This window comes from Colobus angolensis, unplaced genomic scaffold, assembly GCF_000951035.1.
Source record: "Colobus angolensis palliatus isolate OR3802 unplaced genomic scaffold, Cang.pa_1.0 Scaffold95, whole genome shotgun sequence".
Classification (NCBI taxonomy): Eukaryota; Metazoa; Chordata; class Mammalia; order Primates; family Cercopithecidae; genus Colobus; species Colobus angolensis.
This window is the reverse complement of record NW_012123487.1, coordinates 2,793,729-2,819,794: the sequence shown is the minus strand read 5'-3', so window position 1 is coordinate 2,819,794 and position 26,066 is coordinate 2,793,729. Positions and strand designations below refer to the sequence as shown.

The 26,066-nt window shown below is 50.7% G+C and overlaps 1 protein-coding gene across 2 annotated transcripts in view; it reads right to left on the bottom strand.

The window, feature by feature from the left end:
- TNS1 (tensin 1) overlaps positions 1–26,066 on the bottom strand; it is a 145,229-nt gene that overhangs the window by 50,819 nt on the left and 68,344 nt on the right. The window lies entirely within an intron of this gene.

The following is a 26,066-nucleotide window of genomic DNA, read 5'->3' as shown; positions in this document are numbered from 1 at the left end:
TCATGCTGCCCACTGCCACATTTCCAGAGGCTCCTCCCAGCTCCTCCCCAGCACTGCCCACTCCTGATGGACCCCTACCCTCCACCAGCAAGCTCAGCCCATACCACCCAAGACTCCAGGAAAGGGATGCGGGTCCAGGAAAGGTACACCAGGCAGGATCGCAGCAGGTCTGCAAAGACGAGCGTCCTGATCCCACTGCTCTGAGCCAGCCCAGGGGCCCCTGAAGAACGGGCCAAGGTGGGGCTCAGCCAAGCCAACAGTCCCTGTGTCAGAGGGACACGCTTTTCCTGTGCTGGAGGATGGGGGTCATACAGGGTGCTGATGCAGGGGGTTCAGGGACTAGGGCAGGAGGAGAAGCATCTTAGGGATCGTGAACACAAAAACAAGATGTCTTCAGGGGTGAGAGAGTCCTCTTGTCTGCAGACAGCTCAGAGGACCCCCCCTGAGCAACACTTTCTCTGGAAGGAAAAAGTGAGCGCTGGGTGGCTCGGGGCCAAAGGGCTGACTCAGGAATGAAGAACTTCCCCGCCCAGAGGAACTCAGTGATTTCACACCCTGTACAGTCAGCAGCCCAGCCGCCAGCCCCAACAGACACACACACACACATACACACGCACCTCCCCTCACTCTAATCCAGGCTCTCCGTTAGCGAGGAAAAAAGCCCCCTCCCAAAGCCTGCACCAGCTCCAGCCAGACACCAGCAGTCACACTCCAAGCCAGACAAAAAGACAGTCAGAGATCACTCAAATCAGAAACACCCAGGCACAAGCACGCACTGGGTGCCACACAGTGCCAAGAACCACAGTCAGAAAGCACCGTCATGAACATGTGCACACAAATACCAACAACAGTGGCCACCATGCAGTGAGCACAGCCCAAACGCCAACACTTTGCCGGGTACTCTACACGCGCATCCTCTCTAGCCATCGTCTCCGAGCCAGACAGTATTACACCGATCACAGCAAGGGAGAAACTGAGCCTCTGAGAGGGGAAACTGTTTTTTTGCCAACAATGCTACCTGATAAAAGCCAAGATTTAAAATCAGAGCTAATTTCCTCCAAAGAGTATGTAATTTGTATTATGCTACACCTCCCTCATATCACAAACACACACACACATACACACAAATTAGAATAAACACATAACAGGCAGGAACACCCCCAAATAAATACTTAAAGCCACAAATATTTCAGAAAATACAAATGTTCCTACCATGCCCAAGGATCAGCCCTGAGGCCAGAAGTGGCAGCCTCTAAAAACAAACACTCTGACAGAAGCCCATGGCCAAAAACAAGTGATCAGACGACCACAAAACAGGAACATCCCAATCAACATACACACACACAGACCGCAGGCCAGCCATGTTACAACACAGAGAACTTAGCACAAAGATGCCCCACCAGGCACTTGCATACCCCTACACACACACACACACACACACACACACACACACCCCCTGGGGACTGGATGCCCTCCTCATTTACTGACCTCTCCAGATCCATCTCTCTGCCCCCAGTTTTCCCCAAGGCTTTGGGACCTCAGCCAACACCAGCCCCAGACAACACAGGACCAGAGTGTTGCAGCGGCCCAGGGCCCAGGGCTAGGGGCTGGTCTGAACTGAAAAGGAGTTTTGGCTAAAATACATTCTGAATCTCCATCAACCTGGCCCTGTGCCTAGACCCCTAAAGGCTGCTAAGATGCAGAACCAGGCACAGCTGCCTCTTCCAATCTCCCTATTATCATCGTAAAGGAGTCTTCTCCCTGTAGGATGAGGGAGGCTGACCTTCATGCCTGCTCCCTCCAAAAAACTGAGCTCCTTGCTACGCAAAAAAGAAGAGAACTAGGCCTGGCATGGTGACTCACGCCTGTAATCCCAGCACTCTGGAAGGCCGAGGCAGGCGGATCACCTGAGGTCAGGAGTTGAAGACCAGCCTGGCCAAAATGGTGAAACTCCGCCTCTACTAAAAATACAAAAAACTAGCCAGGCATGGTGGCACGTGCCTGTAATCCCAGCTACTCGAGAGGCTGAGGCAGGAGAATTGCTGAGACAGAGGTTGCAGTGAGCCGAGATCGCACCATTGCACTCCAGCCCGGGTGACAGAGCAAGACTCTGTCTCAAAAAAAAGAAAAGAAAAGAAAGAAAAGACCCCAGCTGCCTGTTTCTGGAAGGGCGAAGCACTGAAGACAGGAGCCTCTGATGGACTCACATCTCTGGGGTGGTTCTCTCGAGGATGGGGCCCCTTGGACCAGCTGGCTGAAATCTAAAGAGCTGGCTTTCCTTCTCACTGTCCCTAGAAAGCTGCAGGCTCCCTCCTGGGCCAGGGCACCCCCTTTGCCGCCTACACTGTGAGATGTCAGAATTCCCCTCCTGGGCCAGTGATCCCCCCCATCCTTTGTGCCTCCTCATCCCCCAACGTCATGCTCATGCGGTCTGAGAAGTGGGGAGCTGCAAAGCAAAGTCTAGTGTGTCCAGTGGCTTCCCCACTTAGACATGTTCCAGAGTGAGAGCCACTGGGCGCAAATTCAAATCAGAAAGCACATAGGCCCCTGCAGCATCTCAGTCATGATTAACAGAGAGCGTTCAGCGGGAGAGCTGTGAAGGCATCCTCCAGGCAGGACAGAGAATTGACTACCTGATATCTCAGCCCTTCCTTGCTTCAGTGGCCAAGCCCCACTCTGCATCGATTTTGAAAATGTCAATGTTAAACTTATTCTGTCATGTAATCTATCCCCAAGTGGGCTCCTGTTTGCAGCAACAACATCAGGAACAATCATAGCCAAGCCACTAAGGCATAGTAAGAAAATCGAACAGATGTAAATTGTTTAATTAACTCATTTGCAAACTACAAATGGAAATGTCTCTTGGCCCCAGATTGCACCCTCCAGGCCACTCAGCACCTTTGCTGAGCTGTCCTCCTCTTCCTATCCAAGGGAAGTTTTGAGAATACCCAGGCGGGTCCCAGGCTTATCCAGCCCCCATGGGGGCTCTGCTGAAACCCCAGTATAGCGGCAGGATCTGTGGAGCACGTGCCCCTCCTCCTTCCATCAGAGACAAGATAAAAGTCCCCCATCCCCCACTCCGGCACACACACTCATCATTCCTTTCTCCCCATCCACCACGGCCACATTAGAGCTTTTTACTGGGACCACAAGAAGCCGGAACACAATGTTGGTTTCAATCTGTCAAGTCAGGAAGGGCAAAAGACAGAGGGGGACAGAGAGGACAGGAGTGAAATTAGGTAGAGGAGGATGGGAGAGGGACTTAAGGGAGGCTGGGGAGGTGGCTTTATGGCTCTTAATCTGAGGGGCCTCCAGCACCATCTTCTTGAAGTCCCAGCAGCCACAAAGGGAGTGGTCAGTTCAGGGGAATGCATCTCAGATGAGAGGAGGCTGGACATCCAGAACAACAGGGCATAGGCTAGAGGGAGGGGTCTGCATGTCTGGGGGCTGTGGGCATTGTCACGGGTGACAGTGGAGTGGGATAAACTGAAGCAGAAACACAAGCTACAGGCGGCCCCAGGTGGAGAGCTGCAGGCCCCAAGCCCAGTGAGCCTGGACATCTGCCCTTGTGGGCTGAAAGGTCCAGTGCCCTGCCCATTCCTCTTGGTGGTTGCAAAACCCAAAATCTCTCCATGGCCCCACTGGCTTTGTCTGAGGATGTCTCCCTGCTCTTCTCAGCAGCTGCAGAGTTCCAGACTCCACCCTCGACGCTGAGCTTGATTGCACCACGGGACCTTTATTCCAGGGCCGCCATAGTCCAGACGCACAAGTCACGCTTTTGGAAAGCTCTGAGGAAAATCCCCAGCTGACTTGGGTGTGCACCCACTCCCCGAGGCTCCCTCCCAGCAAAGGGTGCGGAGGTGTGTGCGGCACTAGCCATGCAACCGAGGCTGGGATGCAGGAAAGTAAGGACGCAGCCATCTAACACACTTAAAAAAGAACAAAGGAAACAAATAGGGGATGGTAAAGTCACACGGTTTCAGGGCAGCTGTTTTCTAATTTTGATGTTCATAAGACCCTCCTCTGGAGATTGTTAAAAATCTAGATTTTAGGACCCTATCCCCAAAGACTTCCACCCAGAGGCCTGGGGCGGGGCCAGGAATCTGCATTTTTGCCAGCTCTCCAGAGGTCCTGCCAGCTCTCTAATGTCCTCATGGCTAGAGGACATTAGAGAAACCTGCCCCAGCTCATCAGCACTTTGGGCTCTGAGATCAAGAATCCCCACTTCTCTTCCTCATGAGAAGTAGGGAGGTTTTGCTTATTTAGATGTTAGGACAGATGGCCCAACCATGAAGAATAAAAGGTGCCAGCCATATCGACTGCAAGAAAGGAGTCACCTTCATTGGTGATGACTCAAGGACAGACCCTTCCCTGTCTGGCCAGCAGGTAGGTTTTGAATAGCGAATGAGTTATTAAGGTTTTCAGGATGGATCCCTTCATGATAAAAAGTCCTTTGGGTCCATGTCCAGCAAATAACAATTCATTAAAATGCATTACCCAGAGCCGTGATGACCACCCAACGTGGAAGAAAATCAGTGCCATGCCAATAGGAAGAAGCACGGTGTCTACCCTGGACATAGGCAGTTTGGAGGCAGACTGGGCAAAACTCCTTAAAAGGAGGAGTGGGGAATCCAAGGCCACATGCATCTGAGAGGTAGGTGAGCTTTGATGAGAAGTGAAGCTTGGCCAAGAACCTGCCCAGACAGCAAGTTCTGGTTGCATTTTCCCTTATCCACACACTCTGCCCCAGCCATGGGAAGAGGCAGGAGAGGCTATGGCTGGGGCAGGCACCAGGGCAGGAGGGAGGGCTGGGTACCGGGAGGCCACAAGGGATGTGGCTCTGGAGAGGAGACAGGGAAGTGTGCCCTCCCACCCCACCTCAGCAGCCAGACACACCAGCACTCAGAAACGTAGCTCCCATCTTAATGGCCATATCAGCTTGCATTGACCACTAACCCACTCAGAGCCCAGCCTCCGGGCCTGTCAGGTGAGGATTTGAGTGCATGTGTGCAGCTTTGCTGAGTGATAGCACTCAGGAGCTAAGGCTCTTAAGCTAGACCTGGCATATCCAACCACTCTCTACTTTTCCTCTCTCCATCCCCTGCTTTACATTTCAACAGTTCTCATCACCCACAGGGCAAAGCCCAACCCCCACACTGGAAATGTTAGACCTTTTACCATCAGGTCTCTGTCTACCTTCTGAAGCCTCACTTCCTTGTCCTCAATACCCCGAACAACCCCCACTCTATTCCTACTCAACTCTTCATACGCTCTTTCCCCTCTGTACATGCTGTTCCTCCCCTGCAATGCCCTTCCTCATCCTGCCCGTGGAACTCCCAACCTCCTGGGTAAACACTTTCAGACTCAGTTCAAACTTCCCTGGGAAGTTTCCCTTAATCTAACTTCTTCCCCACTGTCCTCCAGACTCAGGTAAACCTCTACCGTGTTCCTGTTGTCCCTTGAAGACATCTCTACTGTGACAACAGTCACCCACAGAATGGTCATTACTGATGTCAATGTCTGTCTTCCCACTTTGCTGAGAGCTCGGTGAGGAAGAGCTTTTATTTCTCTCTCTCTCTCTCCCTCTCCCTAGGGCCGGTTCCCAGATGGTGCCATCCACAACGTGGTCTGTGTGAATGATGCCTCTTGAAGTTCAATGTGCAACCTGCATGGCTGTACAGAATGGCCCTAGAGAACGGTGCTTGTTCCATCAATGCTTCTTGCATTACACTGAGTAGCCTAGAAAGCTTTATGTAGTTCTGTCAGCCATTGAGACATTCTTCTTTCACCACCACCAAGTGAAAAATCAGGGGTTCTAGGTGGACCCCAAGTTTCTCCCAAAGGTGAGGGAAGAGAGTCAGTGCAGCCAAAACATGAGGGACGGGTATTCCTCATATTCTGCAGCAAAGGCTGAGCATGGTGGAGGTCCTTGAGCCAGAGCCTACCCCATGGCATCCCCTACAGACCTCTCCGGCCACACTCCAGCCCAGTGGACATTAACTTTCCTAGACCAAGGACCCCTGGGAGATCTGGTGAAATAAGGGAGTTGATGAACCCCCACGCCATCTGTGGATCCCAAGATACAGCATATGCATCGAAAAGTTAGGGTGCTGTCTCTGGAGATCCTCTCTGTCACCCATGACTTGTGTGGAGAATGCCAGACTCCATCCAGGGGAAACAGGGCAGCACACTGAGCAGAAGCTTTGCAGCTGCGGGAGCCTGAGAAGTGGCTCAGAGCACCCCATTGGGTTTTAATCTGCCAGGGGAAGTGATGTGAGGAAGGCATGAGGGTAGAGAGGGCCCCATGGAGAACCCCGGCTTTTGGCTCCAGGAAGACCCCAACCTCCTGCAACATCCTGGCATTGGTGGCAGGGACTTCCTGGGGCTCAGTCTGTGACAGTCTTGGCCTCCACCCATGCCAGCTTCCCTTCCCACAGACAGCCAGGGATTGAGGCAGCCCTTTGTTCCCCATAGCCTGCAGCGAGCTCTGGAACTTTCTCAAGGGGAAAGGGCTTCTGCAGGGGCTCTGAGGTTCTGCAGAATTAGAGGTTGAAAAGAAATCCCTGAACCTCTGAAGGAGAGCCACACAGAGGAGACACACCCTCTGAAACAGCAAAGAGGGCAGGTGCCAAGTGCAGCCCAGGATAGGTGCACGTTGGGAACACGGACAAGCACAGGGCCTTGGGCCCCGGTGGGCAGGGACAGACCAGTCCATGAGTGATAAATAGACACCTGTTTTTCTTTCCATTTAATAGCATACACCAGAGGGAAGCCACTGCACCTTCAGAAAGTGAACAGGAGAGAATAAGATTTTTCTCAGGGCTGTACTGTCAGTCTTGTCACAGGTGGCTTTGTCCTCTAAGCAAGTGACCTCACCAGTGTCACCCACAAGCTTGCCTCTGGACCCAGGGAGGGTGGGCCAGCTGAGCTTCTCCTGGCCACCTCTGCATTCTGCTGAGTCTAAGAACAAAAGATGGAGGCTCAAGGCCCGAGACCCACATGGAACCCAAATTTGAATGTCAGCCTGTGGCCTTGAAGATGGAGAAAGTCAGCTTCAGACTGAAATAAAATATAGAGCGCCTCCCACCCACGGCTGCCTCTGCTGCTCCAGGCCCTCTGGGGGACAGCAGAACTGGGATCTCCAGGGCCCGGGAGGTCGGCTCAGCCAAGAGAGCTTTTTAAAAGCCCTGGGGCTTTTAGAGCTGAAGGGTCTTAGGGGAATAGTTAATCTCCCTGCCCACCCCTCACTTTATAGGCTGACGATGAAGCTTAGCAGGCTCAGGACCACCCAAGATCACCCAGCAAGGAAGTACAAAACCAACTCCTGGCTCCCCGTTCAGTGCTCTTGCCCCTAATGCTACTTCAAGGTGAAGATGGCTAGGGCTGGAGGCGCTGGAAGACAGATTCTCCAACTGTGTCTGTGGACCCAGAACCTCAGAACAACATAATATATGGTGCTTCTGTCAAGCGATGATGATAAATTATGTCCCCGGATCCTCCTTAGGATGGACCCATGGCAATTTTCCCAGATACCATCTTACTTGAATTCATACCATGCCTTCCATAAAAAGGGAGTAGGAGCAGAAAACCAGATCGTGACCTTGACTTCAGTCCCGAGGGACCAGGGGCCTGGAGGGCAACTGATCTGCCCTGCCCTGGACAGCCCACGCCTGCAGGACAAATGTGAATTCTCAGACCCAGCCTCCTGACTCTGGCCTGGCCTGTGTTCCCCCCAGCTTGGAGCTATAACCTGAACCTGGCACTCCCACCCCTACCTTCAGCCTATACAGGCAGCAGATAACACAGGCACACTCAGGATGGTAAAAATAGCTCCAGAGCCCACAACAAGCTGAAGTCCTTCTCTGCCAGGCCAGGGTGCCAGTCTGGGCACTCAGAGATCCCTGGCTAGAGGGGAGTGAAGCTGCCAAGATCTCTGCCAAAGTCAGGAGACAGCCGTGAATGGGAGCCCAGAGGAGGCTGGTGGGGAATGGTGAGCGCTGGAGGTGCCCCAAAGCTCAGGCCACAGATGCAGGGAGGGGGCGTCCTGAATAACATCTCACCAGAGCTATCCACGCTTCCACCTCATACCCTCTGCCCACCTATTCGTGCGCAAGACAAACCATTACCCCGCAAGACTTAGGACAACTCAGACACGCAGCCCCCCACCAACCCAGGCACCCTCGCCCTGAAAACTGTGGCGCTTACGTGTCTCAGAAGCAAGTCCAGGAGGGGGACCGCGAGGCCCGTCACATCATCAGACAGCAGCAGAGTGGGCCACAGCCCTGCTCAGCCACAAGCCCTTCCCAGGTAGGGTCATGACAGAGCCTCCACACCCTCCCAGCACAGAAGCACCAGCCCCCCAGCCCAGGTTCAGCAGAAAGCCACACAAGGACACTCACAGGCAAAACAACTGCCCAGCAGACACTTACCCTCTGGAGGGAGAGGGAGGAAGCAGAGGGAAGCCCGCTCTGATTTGATCCTGGTGCCCCAAGTTCTCAATAATTCCTACATGGCTGCAGCTCCAAGTGCTGTCTGTGTCCTACTCAAGCTCCCTCCGACTGTCAGGGGTGGGAGGAGCCAGTGCCGCCTGCCTGCCCATGTACACACACACACACACACATACACACACACACACACACCACTCCCTCCCTCCCTCCACTCTCCTGCACGCTCTCTCCCCAGCTCAGCTTGCTCTGCCTCACTCTGGCTTGTAGGAAGCCAGTGGGATAAAACTCTGTCTGTAATTTCAGCCAGCTGGGTCCCCAGGGCTTCACTTATCATCCTGCAGCTATGCAGTTCTTGAATGACATCACGGTGGCTTCCCAAGCCATCCACTCCCACCGGCCGGGAGTCAGGAAAAGTAGCCAGCCCAGCCTAGCCCCAGCCCCAGCCCCAGCCCCTGCTCAACTCTCACCCAGCACAGTCTAGCCCAGCCCAGTCCCAGCACAGCCCACCCCAGCCCAGCTGAGTCCCAGTCCAACCCAGCCCAGTCCCAGTGTAGCCCAGCCCAGCCCTAGTCCCAAACCCATGGCAGCCCCAGTGCCCTGAGGAGAAGCAGGGAGAGAACCTGGGAGCAAAGTGAAACTGAGCCCTGAGCAGAGAGGCAAGGATGCAAGGGCCAGAGGGGGAGGGGAGAGAGGTCCTATGAGGGTATTGAGATTTATTTCCCCAAATTTTCCACATTTTTTTTCCATTCTCAGCAAATGGAAGGCAGAACAGATGACAACAATTTTCCAGCTGCTGAACAATAAGGTGGAAATCTTTTTTTCCCTTTCTCTCCCCCTTTCCCCTCCACAGGGCAGAGTCTAGGAGCCAGGACACATCCTTGACTTGGAAAAGGAAAAAGAAAAAAAAATCCCACAGGGCCCTGCACTTTCCAGAGGTGAACACAGGACCTGAATATAAGGACTGGGGTGTCACCCAGGCAGGGCTCCAGGAGGGGACAGGAGCTCCGACATGAAGTTCTCAGTGCAAAGCTTTGGATTCTGGCTTGGCAACCTGACATTTTGGGGGGCCTAACTTTGGGAAGGCCAGTGTATGTCTGACCAGGGACACTGGTCCTCCAGACCACCTGAGATGCTTCCATTGATTGGCTATTGGTATTTTGCTTGTTCCCAGCTGTGGAAATCATGAATAGCAGAGTATCACTTTTCAGAGTTCGCAACGCCTCACCCTCATTCCCAACCACCCAGATCCGAGGGAGACCATGCAGCCGAAAGGCAGGTGAACGGCCTTCAAGTTCCCACCATTATTCTGGTGTACCCTAAAAAGTGCCAGGAGTCCCTAACTGATAATAAGACACCAAATCCCCACTCTTATTAGCATGTTGTTTGTGACTTATTTGCATATCAATTGCATCTCCCAACCCAATTCTCAGAGTGGACAGGAGGTGATTGGGGCTTTGCGGCCAGGCCAGTGGGAGCGTCAGCAACTGGTGTCTCCATGCAGAGGGCCCCAGTTAGTTTCAACCCCAAAGTGCTTCCACAGACACAGGCTTGCCCTGAGCTATGGCCACCCCATCCTCGCGCCCAGACCTTCCCAGCTAGGTTTGGTACTGCAAGATCGGGAGGGAGAGCCCTGCCAGGCACAGCCCAACTACTTCTTCCTTTGTTTCCCCTCCGACACCTGAACCCTCAGCCCCTCCCCATTGTCAGCACCCCTCTCTGGCTGCTGTTCTTTGAGGGTAAAGAAAGAAAATAAGGGGAAGAATGAAAATGGTACCCAGTGCCCTATACCCTGACCACTGACCTATCTTCACTGATGAGATAGAGTGGGACAGCTTGGTGTCACAGACTTCAAAGAGACCATTAAAAATAGGGAGACCAGGGGAGGGGAAGCAGAGAGGTTCTGTGCCTCAGGCTCCACCTGGGGAAGACCACAGTTTGGACAAACTATTGCAATTATCCTCCTACATCCATAGAGCCTTCTAGAACTAACCAACAAACCCTAGGCTCTTGAAAGGTTAAAGGCACCCCAGTTTACTCATTTGTCCCCACCCCACCCAATCCACAACAGTGTTAGCAGAGATTTTGTGTGCACACAACCTCCATGTTTATTTGCCCATCTGAATACCACCTACATTATTATTTTGTAAGTTATAAAAATAACTTCATTTAACTTAAACTAGTTCTAAGCACAATATCCATGATGTCCCAGTTCGAATGGGCAAAATAGATATCTTTTTTTCCAATATGCATCAAAATAAATATATCTAATATCAGTTCATATATAATTAGCAATCTGACCCCTGAACCATGCTTTGGACAACACTACCGCACAATAGTTCCTGCCAGTGGCAACCCCATCTGATGGTTCTCCACTATCATCCAGGGGGACTAGCTATACAAGAAAGCCCCCAGGAAGTTTTATAAGAACCCTGATTCCCTGGCTCCACCCAGAAGCAAAACTCTCTGGAATGGGGCCTGAGAATTTGAATTTGAAAATGCTCCCCAGCTGTAAATAACAGAGAGCCAAGTTTGGCAAAAACTGTTCCTAGCTGTACTCAAATGCTTCCAGGTACAGGGATCTTACTGTCTTCCTCCAAAAGCCCAGCTCATCTTTAGGGGGCTGTAACAGTGGATTTTAGCTCAATATAGGAAAAAACACCGTGGAACCCTCTTTTCCACTCACTGGCCTTACGGTGCCCGATGGAGTGGGTCAGAACAAGCCACCCGCCTCCTCGGGAGAGCCCTTCAGATATTGAATGAGACGCGCCTGTTCTGCTGAATCTCCCCTTTGACAGGCAACCCCTCTCCCTGTAAGTCCCTGAGCCTGACATACTTTCTGGTTGCTTCTCTGCCCTTGCTTCCAGTCATTCTTTATCACTTTGAAGCAAGGGACATACAAACAGCCCACGTGGGCGCTCTGACCTACAAAAGGCACAACAGGCCTATCACCTCCCATTTTCTAGAAACCATGCTTTTGTTAATGCAGCCTAAGATTATGCCTGGCCCTTCTCATTGCCATCACTTCAGCATCTGCCGGGCTAAGAACATGGACTTGGAAGTCAGACATTGGTTTGAATACAGATACTACCAATTACTAGCTTAAGGCAACCCTGAGCCAATTACTTGTCTGAGCTTCAGTTTCCTTATCTGTAAAATGGGTATACTAGTCATTGTATCTCAGCAAGTAGTGCAAAGACTGATATAACACATGAAAAGTTCTCAGCACAGTGTACAGAACACAGAAGGTGCTCCAAAGGACAGACCACCAGCAGTGCAGCGTGGGCTTCCCCATTTCCCTTCCCTAGCCCTGTGCCCCCCGAGCAGTACCTATGGGACCCTATCTCACCAGGTCATATGCATCACACCCAGTGCTTAAGCTTCAGGACATACAATTTGGCCTACCCTATCTCTGCTCAAAAATCATGGCCTGGAATGGCCAGCACAGAGAAGAGGCTTCGGAAATGGTGCAGACTCCATGGATGTGATGTCATTCCATTAACAAATACTGAGCCTATCCCAACATTGATTACTGCCAATGGTGTGCCTGAAAATGCATTGCCACTTCCACCTGCAGAGATGAATTCATCATCAAGGACCACAAGGAGAGAAGGATGGGCACGGCCTCAGCTGCCTGCTTAAATACGAAAGGATTTCCCAGGGGCTTGGGCAGAGGACAGGGCGTGGCAAATCCGGTTTGAAAAAGAATACGCTTCATCTTACCATGTTTCCTATTGGGGGGAAAAAAAAGACTTTTTTTTTCTTAAAACAAACTACAGAAAATAGCAGGAGAAAAGTCTCTCCCAGTAAGGGTGGATTAAACTAAGCTTGAAAGATGACAGTATTATTCTGTCTTCAGAGGCAGCAGTATCCCCTGTACCCCCTGAGATGGCCCTGAGCAGGGCAGTTTCATAAAACACAAGTTCTAGAGGCAGGGGGGTGGACCTGGATACCTTCTGGAAACTTCTCAGGTGCCAAGGATTCTTCAAGACCCCAGATTTGCCACGTGACACCGCACTGTGGGCAGCCAGCTCAGGTAACATCCTAGAATCCCCAAATGGTCAAGCCAGAGGATGTCATGAGTTCATCAGGCCCAACCCACCCACCCAATTTCATCTGTCCAACTCAGGGAGGGGAAGAGTTTCCCACTGTCACAGATGGTCAGTGCTAGAGTGAGACTGCCACCAGGACTCCTGGCTCTCAGAGGGAGTCCTCCCCACTGCCAGATATTAGTCAGATGCCATAAGATGGGTGCTCAGAGACTGTGAATTCTCATTACAGAAGAATCACAAATGTCTGCAGGTCTAGCTGTGCAAGGAAAGTAGGATACTAGCATGCAATTCTACAATGAAGACACACTTCCCAACTGTAAGTCAAGTAAACGCCCCCGTTCCCTCCAGACCATCCTTCCAGCCAGCAGACCTACAACTGAAGCCAGGCGGCCAGGGCCCCTCACCCACACTGAGGGGTCTCTCCAGAAAGGAAGGGGACTCAGCCTTCCTGGCCACCCCCTCCCAAGGCTTAGCCCCTTCCTGTCAAGTTCTTTCTTTTCATTCATAGGTATAAAGCAACATTCCTGGTCTAGCTCTTTGTTCTTCCTCTTAAAGAACAGAATGGCTGAGTGCTTGGTTTCCAAGCAGCCCCGTCCCAGAGCAGAAGGAGGAAACAGAACAGTGTCCCTAGTGAAGGACTACTGCATGCCCTGCAGCTGGGAGAGGTGAGATCACAAAGATGAGAGGTTAGAGGAAAGAGAAGCACCTCCAGGTAGCCAGGGCCCTCCAGGGAATGTGTGACAATACTGCGGATATTTGGGGTTATCACACCTGGAGGAAGTACTACTGGTGTCTAATGGGTAGAGGCCAAAGATGCTGCTAAAACATCCTACAATACACAGGACAGATTCCCACCACAAGCAATTATTGTGGTCCCAAGCAATTATATTTGTCCCAAATGCCAATAGTACCACAGGTGACGGGCCCTGAGCTAGACTGAGGGATGAAGGACCTTGGGGTGTAATAGACCGATCTCTGAACTAAGACTCAGGAGTCTTGCGTTTCAACCCCATCTGGGCCACTACTTCGCTGCTTCAACTTGGGAAAGTGATTTCCTTTTCCTGGGACTCAATTTCCAACGTGGTAAAATCAGTGGGAAGAGATAGACTTTGAACTCCAAAACTTCCGGTTCTATGGACAGCCATCAAGGAAGAGAAAGGCGTGGCTAGAGGGAGCAGTCAGGGCAGGAGAAGGAAGAGATCTCCCAAGACAGGCGTGGCATCAAGGTCTCAAATGTCTGGGGATAGAGGGAGCAAGGGTCCGCTGCCTGGGGTGGGCACAGCAGCTGCATATGTGATGAAAACATGTCCTTAGACCTCCCCAGGACCTCCTCCCTGCCTCCCAGCCCACTGGACAGGGAAGGCAGGGCCATAGGAGCAGGACAAGCTTCAGGCACCCCTGGCAGGGCTTCAGCCTTCCAGGGTCTTCACAATTCCCATCCCAGGAAGGCAGTGGGTAGGGCCAGGCCCAGGAGCACATTCCCTGAGAACAGGACAGGAGACCGAGTGCCAGAGGATTACTCAGGAAGGGAATTGTCAACTCCCAGGCAGATGTTCGTGTTGGATGAGGGTCGGGATATATCCACTCACCACCCTCCTGCTTCTCCCCACCCTTACTGCTCCCAGGATATGGACACCACGTCAGTGGCAGTCCTCACTTGCTGAGGATGGAGGAAGAATGGGGAGAGGGGATATGGGGCTTCGGGAGCAAGGGGGAAGGAGAGGGTAGAATGGAATAAAGCAGGCACGTTGTTGACTATGTGCCTGCACGTTAATGGAGGTTCCCTTGCTTGGTTCCACAACTGCCTTTCAAAGTGGATATTGTCATGCCAATCTTCCTGACAAAGAAACTAAGGCTCAGGGGTTGTGGCTTGTTCAGGATTACATTGCCAGTCTGACTCTGACACTCATGCTCTTTCTGCTTCCCAGAAAGGAAGGAGAAACAAGAAAGGAGATGGAGGAAGCAAAGGGTTAGATCTTAGAAGATCCAACAAGAAAAAAGGAGTGGAGAGTGACAATAAAGTCACAATGCTGGTTTATAACAAACTCCAGCAGCCAAGTGAGCACTGTCCCCATCAAACTGGTTCCCTGGGAATTTTATGCCTTCATCCTCACAATGCTACCAGGGCTCAAAGCTCTTCTGGAAACAAGTAGAACACTGCCTCAGGGCTGGTTTATAATTCACACGAATGAAACCATCTCTGCAAGTGAGCTCAATCACTATTCCTGACCCCAAACAGGCCCATTCTCTCAGCATCCACATATAAGTTGGGTTACTAAACTGGCTGGGCAGTTTTATAATTACAGCTCCCAACATTGATGGGTTGGGGTACGCAGTGGGGCAGAGGTCCATGTGGTTCCATGCAGAGAGGTGGGTGTGAGCAGAGGAGCCCATGTGGTTCCATGTATGAGAGGTGGTTGTGAGCAGAGGGGTCCATGTGGTTCCATGTGTGAGAGGTGGCTATGAGTAGAGGGGTCCATGTGGCTCCATGCATGAGTAGGTACAGAGGAGGGTGGAAGATCTGGGTGGGTATCTGCTTCCTTCCCCAAATAAGTCCATCTAGGGCTAGGCTGAAAGTGACTCACTTATGCAGAGGCCACCAAACCATGGAGCACAGGCCTGCATGGGAGACAGAAGCCAGGGTACCACCCTTGGGCTTTTCTACCTTTGCATCACATGAGGAGCACCCATCTGCTTCTCAAAGGTTCTCAAGCAATGTACAGACAGAGAGAGGAAGGCAGGGAAGAAGGAGAGATCTGAGAAGCTTTGAGCTTTCATATCAAAATCTGATCTCACTGCCCCTGGAGAAGGAGAAGAACACACATCAAAGAACACTTTGCTGCTAACAATTTTTTTAAGCAATCAAAGGCGTAAGTCCCAGATAAGCAGCCAGGGCATCGACTGCCTGTAAAGATGTAAAGACTGGGCAGTCTGAAGCTCCCCACACCCATCAACAGCTCTGTTGCTGCTTCTCAGGGCACAGGGAGATAAATGGCCCAGGGGTTGAACAACCGAGGTCCAGTGTCCTGGAACCAGGAGTGTCTGAGGCAGGACACCCAGGTCCCTGAGAGATAGTCTTGTGAGTGCAAATAATGCTTGAGCAAAGAAAGAGGGGCAGGAGAAAAGGGACTTTGGGGTGAGACTCTTGAGTCCCCTTTGCACAAGAATGAGCCAGGGCCTTGTCAGAACCCTCTAAAAGTTGCCTTGTTTTCCCATGTCCATGAGCCGTGGTCACTCATCCCACCTAGACAGATGCGTGTGGTGGAAGGATTCTCCTCAACTTTCAGAAAATCTAGAATATCTAGTCCTGGCACCTGTTCCTGTTTCTCAGATCCCCCAAAGGCAAGAGAGTTCTCCTGAATGTCAGACCTCCATCCTTCCAGCAGCAGCTAAAACTCACCTCTCCAACTCTGCCCCTAGATCTCTAATCAGCCACGGTGTAACAAACAGACCTAAAGAAAACGTTGCCTGGCTGCAGCAGCAGCAGACTGGGAGCCAATGGGCCAGAATTCTAAGGGGTGATTTTGGACAGGCCTCAGTTTGCTCCACTGTGCAATGGCAGAGGGCAAGTATAGGTCATTCCCAAAGTCCTGTTTGGATCTTGATCCTCAAGGATACAACTCAGAGAAGATGCTCTACCAGGCACTGTTTGGATCCCAGAGCCTCTGGACTCGGCGGGCCTGTTTCTCCTCTCCTGCTTGGTCCTGCCCGGGTGGCTTCAGGCTCCAAACTTGTATGAGGCTATTTCTGAAGCAGCCACGGAGCCCCTGAGGCTAGGACAGAAAAGGGGACTTAGAGGAAGTCTGTAAATACACGCCAGGCTGCAGAGGTTTCCAGGACCATGCAGGGCAATTGAAAGGCTGATTTATTTACATCAGTGAAATGCTGAAACTCAATCCCTGGAGCAAGCTGACCTAGCAGACAGCAGCAGGCAGCTCCTCACCCAGAGCAGAATTAGCTAGTCCACAGCCTCTCAGGCCTCTCCACTGGGGCTGGCAGAGGGAGGGGACAGGGAGAAGGCTGGGGCTGACCAGCTCAGCCACTGTGGCTCCAGATTGCTTGGGCTGGCCTCTCCCTCCCCCATCACTGGCCTGCACGTGTCTCCAGGACACAGGCACAGCATTGGGCAGAGCTGGACAGGCAGGCTTCCCACATTAACTCAGTTCCTATTCCCTAGGTTCTCAAACCCCGACTGCATAGGGCAGCAGGGCAGGGCTCCTCAGGACTCCTACCCTTGTAAGAAGTGATGAGAAATGTTATGCTGAGAAATGGTGGGTGTCAGAATCCAAGCTCTATCCCTACCTGGCTGTGTAAACATCACTAAGTTACTTAACCTCTCTGTGCTTGTTTCTTCATCTGTGAAACAGGCACAAGAGAACTCAGGTCACAGGAGAGTCATGAGGAGTACAAGAAATTACGGGTACCTAACAGTATCTCACATATGGGGGGATGTATGTTAAAGGAGGTGAGGGGGTAGATTCTCCTCCTCATGCCTAACCGAATCACTGGCTGGGAGCATCAATTAATACAATCTTATGAAGGCAAATCTGGCCCTGTCCATAAAAATTATTTCTTCATATATTCTTCTACCCAGCAATTCCACTTCCAGAAATGTGTCCTATAGATAGACTTACCCAAATGAAAATGGTATATGTGCAACACTACTCACTGCAGCATTCTTTTGGAAACAGCAAAAGATTGGAAACAACTTAAATGTTTCTATGATTTAAAGGCAGTTTTTAAAAACTTAGTTATTAAAACACAGCGCACACATACAGTGGAATAGTATGCAGCGGAACAAAATGAGAAGACTCTTTACCTGCTATTATGGAAAGATCTTTACAATGTATCATTCAATAAAGAGGCCGAGGCCAAAGCCAAATCCTTACCATGGCTACAAGACTCCAGGTGGTCTACTCCCCGTTACCTTATTTCCCAACACAACCTCCATTCAGTCACGTTGTCCTCTTCCTGGCTTCCCAAACATCTCAGGTGGGCCCCTGCCTCAGGGCCTTTGTACCTGCTGTTACCTCTGCTTGGAATGCTCTTCTCCAGATATTTGTCTGGCCAGCTCCTGCACTTCTTTCAAGTCTTGGCTCAAGTGTTTCCTCCTCAGAGGGCCTGGACTGACCAACTCCCCTTTTTAAAAATGTCAGCTAATTCAATGCCCCCATTCCCAGTCACCCTTACTCTGCTCCATTTTTCCCAGAGTATTTCTCAAGTTCTAACAGGCTCTGTCAGTTATTTATTACGGTTGTTTTTAAAGGCGTTATTGTCTGCCTCCACTAGAATGGAACCGCCACATGGCAGGGATCTTTGTTTCATTCATTGTTCTGTCCCCAGCATCTGGAACAGTGAGTGGCCAACACAGAGTAAGCACTCAGTAAAGACCTGTTGGATGAAGAAGCGAATACGACTGAGAACAGCTTATGTACCAAAGAACATAGATGATGTGGGTTTTTTCCTTCTCTTCATCTTCTTCAATTGCATGGACTCAAGGTTAGGCCTATCTTCATGTCATTCCCACCCTCCTGTATGCTGATGTGTTTTCTCAAAGGGAGGAGGCCATAACCTGCAGTCTGATGGTCACTGATGACCAGTGCCAGGGAGGTAGGACCCCTGAGCAGAGGGAGTGGGTCACACCTGGGGATGGAGCCCGGTATTTAGATGATGTTGGGCAAAAGCTTCACAGACACCTAGTTCTGTATAAAGGGAAGAACACTGGACTTGCAGCCAGAAGCCTTAGTTCAAAGTCCAGCTCAAGAACTGGGATGGTTGAAGGTGAACTCGGGGAAGCATTTTATAAAGTGCCACCCATGGTCAGGTAGCAGTATTAGCAAAAGTTAAATGCTTAGTAATGACTTCCTGTATAATAGTTGCTGAGCTAGGCGCCCAAAGATTATTTCTGTTAATTCTCAATGCTGTAAGACAGGTACTAGCCTTCTCCCCACTTTACAGGTGAGAACACTGAGGTCCAGAAAGGCTCAATGATTTGCCCAATGTCAACAAAAGGCAAGAGGCAGAGCTAGGGCTCAAGCCCAGACAGCCTGAGTCCCAAGACCATGCTTGCAATCACTACAGGACCTCCCAAGGATCTTCCCACCTAAAGACTATTACCTCCCAATGATGTAGGTTCCACCTCTTCCCAGCCCACTCTAAGACTCTGTCCTTAATTTTAAAGGAGGCAGCCTATGACTGAAGCTATGTGAGCTCAGTGGCTTTGGTAGGATTTTAGAAGGTCTTGTGCCTGGGAAAGGGACATAGAGAAGAAAGAAGGAGATTTACAGGGGATGAATCATCCATGAGCAGCTGAGGAAGTAGAGGGAGGGTTATCAAAGGAAAAAGGACTGATCATTTGCCAGACCCCAGATCCCTTGAAATCTTTTCCCATAAACGGCCTCAGAACTGTCCATCAGACAGAAAACAGGGACTCAGAGAGTGGACCAAGAGGGAGGGGCTCTGCTGCAGGAAGATGGGGTGCCAGGTAGCAGGCAGGGGAGGCAGTGGGTAGATGCAGGCAGGCTCCAGGGAGGATGCCGCCTCTCCAAGGCTGATGGAGAGATTGGCCCCAAAGCCAGGCCAGGACAATGAGTGAAGAAGCTCAACTTTGCCAAAGCAAATCAACCTCTGAAAAGGCAGGGAGGAGCGCCCAAGGTCTGAATAGATCCAGCAAGGAATCATCTGGAATAATCCAGAAAGAGGACCTTCACCACAGAGGGCTAGATGCTGCAGTGAGCTAAATGGGGAGGCTGGAGGACTGGAGGCTGAAGGCAAGAAGGCCCACTGTGGGAGCCACACACCCACCAGAGCCAGGGGTGGCATCAACCCACCCCTACTTGCGTGGGACTCTGAGTGGCCTGGTGGAGTCTCCCCAGGCAGCCACATGGGGAGGAAGTGAGGAAAGGCAGCCCTCAGCCAGCCAAGTTCACCAGGGCAAGAAATGCAGACTCTGTGGACACATCTACTGCGGGTTTGGTGTTCTTTATTTTGTAAAGGTTGCTTTGAAAAACTGAAAACAAAACAAAGGAGAAAAGAGGCCCCTGCACCCCTTCAATAGCAGACGGGGGAATGGAGCCCCAGGACTCTGATGAGAGCTTCCGGGACAGCTCAGCTCAGCTCAGCTCCTGGGGGCAGCAGGGGCCCCAGGGAACACCAGCCCCTCCCTTGGCCCCACACTGCAACTGTTCTCACCTCCCTGGACTCCTGCAAGGGTGTCCTGGCCCCCAGCTCACCTCCACCACCTCCAGCATCCTGCTAAGATCCCACCCACCCCACCGCCGTGACCAGAGCAATTGTGTGAGGAAGCCAGTCAGATTTGATTGTTTCTCTTTCCTTTCACTTTCCAGACTTTGAGCAACGTTTTTATGCCACTTTTTAATCTGAAAAACAATTCTGCCTTCAATGCCATCTATCCTCCCAGGGGCCCTTCAAATGCAGACCCTCTGCAAAGCCAGCCCCTCTGATCACAATCATCCCCAGAAGACAGGGCACTTGCCCGAGCCCCTTACCCACAGGCTGTGGGTCAGAGTGGACGCAGCACCGGGCTGACACCCCCACCCCATCTCCAGACAACCCCAGGGCACAGCTTTCTGTATCCCCAGGACTTGCACAGTGGCCACCACCTCGCAGAGGATCAGTGAAGTATCTGGAGAAAGAAAGAAAGGAAGGAAAGGAAGAGAGGGAGGAAATGATGGGTGCAAAGCAGCTTTAGGTGGGTAAGAAAAAGTATTTGATTGATAGAAGTTTAAATTTCTTTTATTGGATATAATTAGAGTCAGTATCTTGGGGTCTTGACAGGTCCGGATGACTTGCACTTATCTACAGGTCTGGCAGGAGAGGAAACAGGGAGGGAGACTGAGGAGAAAGAGTTCACACTCCCCCGACCCCTGCCTCGATCTGGATATTTGAGCACAAGGGAGCAGACTGTGTCCAGAGCTCCGACTAGCTCTGAGCGTGGCTCCGGCCTTCCAGCCTGCACCCGATGGCAGCGATTACAGAGCACCAAAGGCACATTCACTCGGGAGGGTATTGGTTTACGGTGTGTTCCATGGGCAGAGGCTGCTGCCCAAGCATGCCAGCTGCCTCGCAGAGCAGGGCCAGCTAAGGGTCCAAGGGCATTGAGACAAACCCAGCGCTGCTCGACAGGGAACAGTGCAAGCAGGTGGCTGGCAGATACCGGGTCAGTGGTGTCATATTTTTACCTGCAAGGTCAGGCTTGCCTTGTATTTGAATTCTCAAGACTCTGATTGTGCCAGTGAGTCAGGAGAGGACTCTCCTCTTGGAGGAGGCAAAAGAACCAAGAATCCCCCTCAAGGAGCTGTCTCATCCAGGCCTCTGTCTCGGCCTCTATGCAGACCAGCACACACTAAGATCCACACCTCTTGTCCCTCAACATCTCTACCCAAGGGGGCCAAGAGGACAAGAGGACCAATCTCCCTGCCACAGCTGATTCACCCTCTCACAGTTGGGAAGTTCTACCAGGGGGCTAACCGAAACCTCTCCTGCTAGTATCTCAGCCCTTTGTCCTGTATGATGTGATAGATCAAGGACAGAAGCTTTCAGTAGCATCTTTGAATTCCTCCCTCCCCTGCTACTGCCCCCACCACCTGGAAGTCACAGGCCAGAAGGGGCTATCCCCTCTGGAGGCCAGGTGACCATTTCCCAACAAAAATCAGCTCAGGGCCGAATCCCAGGCTCTCAGCACCCACATATAGAAACTCACCCCTGAAGTCCTCTGCTCAGATACAAGGGGCACATGTATCACTCCCCAGGAACCTTGGACTATTTCCCTGAGTTATCTGGGACCACCTGCAATCCTGTACTCCCCTCTCTTGCTGGTTCCTCCCACGTCTTACTCAAAAGTTCAGACAGCAAGAATGTCAGACCCTGAGAAAATACATCAAGGGCAAACTGTGTGGTGCACATGAGTTCCCTCCCGCAGCCCCACCCAGAGGAAGCACTGGGACTCTGCTCCCCACTGCTGAAGTGTCTCACTCTTGAACCTGGAGGACACCTTCTCACCGCTCTCCCATCCGGCCTGGGCCCCAGGAGATGAAGGGAGACAAGGCTACACAGGCCTGGGACTGGCTGGAAGATAAAACTCATGGGCTTTTTTGCTGTTCGGCCATCCAGGGATCTGAAACTCGGCCTCCCTCTCTGTGTAATGGGGCAGCCTTTCCAGGCTAATCCAGGCACCTCTACTAAAGCTGGAAAGAGATCAGGCCACACAGCCTGAAGCATTTTGAGCTACAGATGAAGATCATAAAATGACAGGTAGCAGTACAGATCCCTGATTGGTTGCAGACCCGTGTTGGAATCCTGCCTTCACCATTTATCCAGAAGACTTCCTTGGACAAGGTCCTTAACATCGCTGTTACTTGCCTCAGTTTCCTCATCTATTAAATGGGAACACTATTTGTGACCAGATGTTAATGTGAAAGTACTTGGGTCTCAGTTGCAAAAGAGGCCTGAGGACAATGAATGATACATTTCAAAACTAAAGCAGGAGACAACCATGCAGGCCTTGCAGAAGAGATGACTAACGTCAAGAAGTGAAAAGACCACTCACAGAATGGCAGAACATATCTGCAAATTATATACCTGATAAGGGACTTGTTGCCAGAATGTAAAACGAATGCTTACAACTCAATAATGAAAAGACAAAACAAAAATTTTAAAAGTAAACAGAGGATGTGGATGGGCATTTTTCTAAAGAAGACCATAATGGCCAATTAACACATGAAAAGATGTTCAACATCATTAATTCTTAGGAAAATGCAAATTGAAACCACAATGCAATACCCTTTCACACCCACTAGGATGGCTAGAATCCCAAAGACAGAAAATAAGCGTTGGTGAAGTTGAGGAGAAAGTCTCATACATTGCTGGTAGGAATGCCAAATGGTGTAGCCACTTTGGGAAACAGTCTGGCCGTTCCTCAAACGATGACACAACGTGATCCAGCAATTCCACTCCTGGCTACCTACCCAAGAGCAATGACAACCTAAGTCCACACAAAAACTCGCACATACAAGTTGACAGCAGCATTCTTCATGCAAGCCAAAAAGTTGAAATGATGCAAATGTTCATCAATTGATGGTGATGTATGGATAAACAAAATATGGTATGGTCTACAATAGAATGTTATTCAGCAACAAAAATGAATAAAGTACTGATACATATTACAACGTGAATGCACCTTGAAAACACTGGGTCAAGTAAAAGAGACCAGACACAAAAGATCACATATTGTATCACTCCATTCACGTAAAATGTCCAGAATAGACAAATCTACAGAGACACAAAGCAGATTAGGGTTGGGAGTTGGGGGCAGAAATGAGAGTGGCTGCTGCTGGTTATAAGGTTCCTTTGGGTGGGGGTGATAAAACTGTTCTAAAATGAGATAATGGTGATGGTCGTACAAGCCTAAATATACTAAAACCCATTGAATTGTATACTTTAAACAGGTGAAGTTGTGGTATTAAATTATATCTACACAGCTATTAAGTTTTTAAAGAGAGTGATGGCTAAAAACAGTTTTGTGGTTCCAAACTATACCGCCATACACAACACGCACAAACATACATATCAAAGGTGTAAAAAGATCAGGAAGTGGAAGATTGTAAGAGGAATTGTGGAGAGCATGGTGTTTGGCAGCAAGTCCCACCTTGCTATGGGCGTCTCCCTCATCTCAGTGAGTCTGCTCAGAGGCTCAGCAGGTACCCGAGGGTGCATGGAGGATGTGAAAGACAGGGGCCTAACTGTGCTGTGGGAACAGGGGCGGGGGCACACTGGCCACCTCAACCCGGGTCTTTGCAGGGGCCAGGAGTGCTGATGGTTTACTTTGGACCAAGGTGAGAGAGAGCCAGCTCCTGGGCTACCTGAAATGCTGTCCACGAGGGCCACCTACAGGGGTGAGAGATTTCAGCAGGATGAGGCTGGAGGGAGCGAGGGATGACTGGGCTGAGGAAGGGGGTCCTGAGCATCTGAACAGAACCACGTTCACCACCCAAAGGGAACAGGGAATGAAAGACTTTTGGGCAGTTGGACGGGGTCTCCCAAATACCTACAGAAGTGCCTCAGGAGAGAAGCCAGAGGGTATTCAATGCCTCCAGAATCTTCCACTGGCAAAGAACCCAAGAGATATCATTTGTGTCTCTCTCTCCACACAGAGCATGCCTGTGCAACCTCACCAGGCAAGAAAGAATGTTCTGGAATGTTCCCCCTTTCTTCTCTTCCTAACCCTAAATATGTACATCAGGAAAACAGAAAGAAAACTTACTGAGCCTCCTCACCACCATCACCACCGCCGCCCCCCAACCAACACACACACACATACACACACACACACACACACACACACACACAGCTAGCAGCCAGATAGGAGCTGACAAAGGGGAGGAGCAAGTTCACCAGCACCGGGCATATTTATTTGTTACCAACTGAAGGACCTTGTATTACCTGAGAGTGGCTAGAAAAGGGATGGAACTTGCCCTAATGTCATCTGGGGGAAGGGGAAACAGGGTAGACTTAAAGGGCAGAAGTATACAAAACAGGTAGCATTTTAATCACATCCTACAAGTTCCGCTTGTTCAACCCAATAAGTACAAAACAGCACCCACCTATAGGTGTTTGGGGAGGATTAACCAAGAGAACATACAGTCAGTGGTGCCTGGCACCCAGAAAGTACACAGTGCTCTCATCTCATGGTCATCGTCAGCATCAGCGTCCTCAACATTGTTAGGGTTTTGGAGCCGGAAGCCCTTTTTGAAATCCATTATCCTCAATTCGCTGATAATGAAACTGAGAACCAGAGAAGGGAAGTAATTTTTCCAAGGTCACATAGCAAGTTGATGTCAGAGGCATGTCTCCTGACTCCCAAGAGTGGGGCTCCCAGAACAGAGCCAGCCATAGGTGGTTCCCAGAGAGCAGAGGGACATGGTGAATGTGGGCTTTTTCTAAAGAGGAGAGGGCTAAGATCACATCTGTCTCTTCTCTCCTCCAGCACTTCAATAATAATAAAAACAGACACAAATCACTGCCAGCATGGCATGCACCACTCTGCTTTTCACATTTTATGTATATTACCTCATTGTATATCAGACAATGCTATAGCAAAAGTACTGTTATTGAACCCATTTTACAATTAAGACATTTGGATCTCAGAGAGGCAAAGTTACTTGGCCAAGAAACACACCTATCAACAATAGAGCATAGAACCAGATCTTCTGATTCTAGGTCCCACGGCCTTAATCCCTAGAGTAGAGACTGGTCTGTTCAACCTAATTTCCAGCTTCTCATCTTCTTTGCACAACTTCCTTGCCCCCTTTGAAGCTAGGCATGGGTGTGTGGCTTGTTTTGGCCAATGAAACGTGAGCAGAAGGAAAGCATGTGAGTTTTAGGCAGGATCAGTGTGCAAGTCATGGTGTCCCCTTCCCACAGCCGCAGCAGTGAAGGAAGCACCTACAAGATGAAGCCACCCTCAGCCTAGAGTATCTGTGATGAACAGAGACCTTGCTGACCCCCAGTGGACACACAGAATGAGCAAGAAATACACTTTTGTTGGGTTAGGCCACTGAGAAGGTGGGACCATTTGTCACCGTGGCATAACTGAGCCTCTCCTGACTGATAGAACCACTAAGCCATGCTCCTTCCTGCTCTGAGCCCATGGGTTGGGTTCAGAGGGAAGCCTGGCAGGACCCTCTTAGGTCTTCACAAGTCATGAAAAGCCACAATGCTTGAGCTCAAAGAAATGGAAAGAAATACTATCTACTCCAGCCCTCACATTTCATAAGAAATAAAAAGGACCTATAGAAAAGGAGTTACCAGAGACACCCAGAACCCAAATCTTCTGTCTCCCAGGCCAATGTCTATCCATGCCTGTCTATCTCTCCATGTCTCTCAGCTATTTATTTCTTTCTCCTTCTTGGTCTCTGCCTGTTTGCTGGATCTCTTTCCCTCCCTCTTTCCTCTTTCAAAAAAAAAAAAAAAGTATCAGAGTCCTTGGATAAGCCCAGCTCATAAGAACTCATCACAGAACAGGGATTCCTGGCTCCAGGCAGAGGCTCCTCCCCAACCAAGACAAAAGCACTTGGGGAGTGGACTGGCACCCTGCAGAACTGGAAGATCTCCTCTGAGGGCTGAGGAGCTTAGGCACAAAACCAAGGCCCCCTGTCACCAGCTCCCGGTTCTGGTGGGATTATCCATGGAAACAAAGGAAGTACTGATGGTCACCAACCAGGAGAAACCCAGAAGTGGGGTAGACACCAGCTCCTCGCCCTTGTCAGCCAGGCTGGGAGGCTTGTCATTCCCCTGCGTCACCCTGTCCTTTGTCCCTGAGAAATCTACTTTCTGAGAGCACCCCTCACTTGCCCAACCCCTGTTCCTATCCTCTGTTGAGTCAAGAGAAACTCTAAACAACGGATGTCCAAGGAAGTCACGGAAAGGTGGGGATGGATGAGAAGGCAGGGAGGAACCCAGGCCTGGTCAGCCTGCAGGCTTCTCAGAGGCAGAGGGCAGCCCACATCCCTTGGTTCAGGGCTTGCTTCAGAGAAGGCTTGCCCTGGAACAC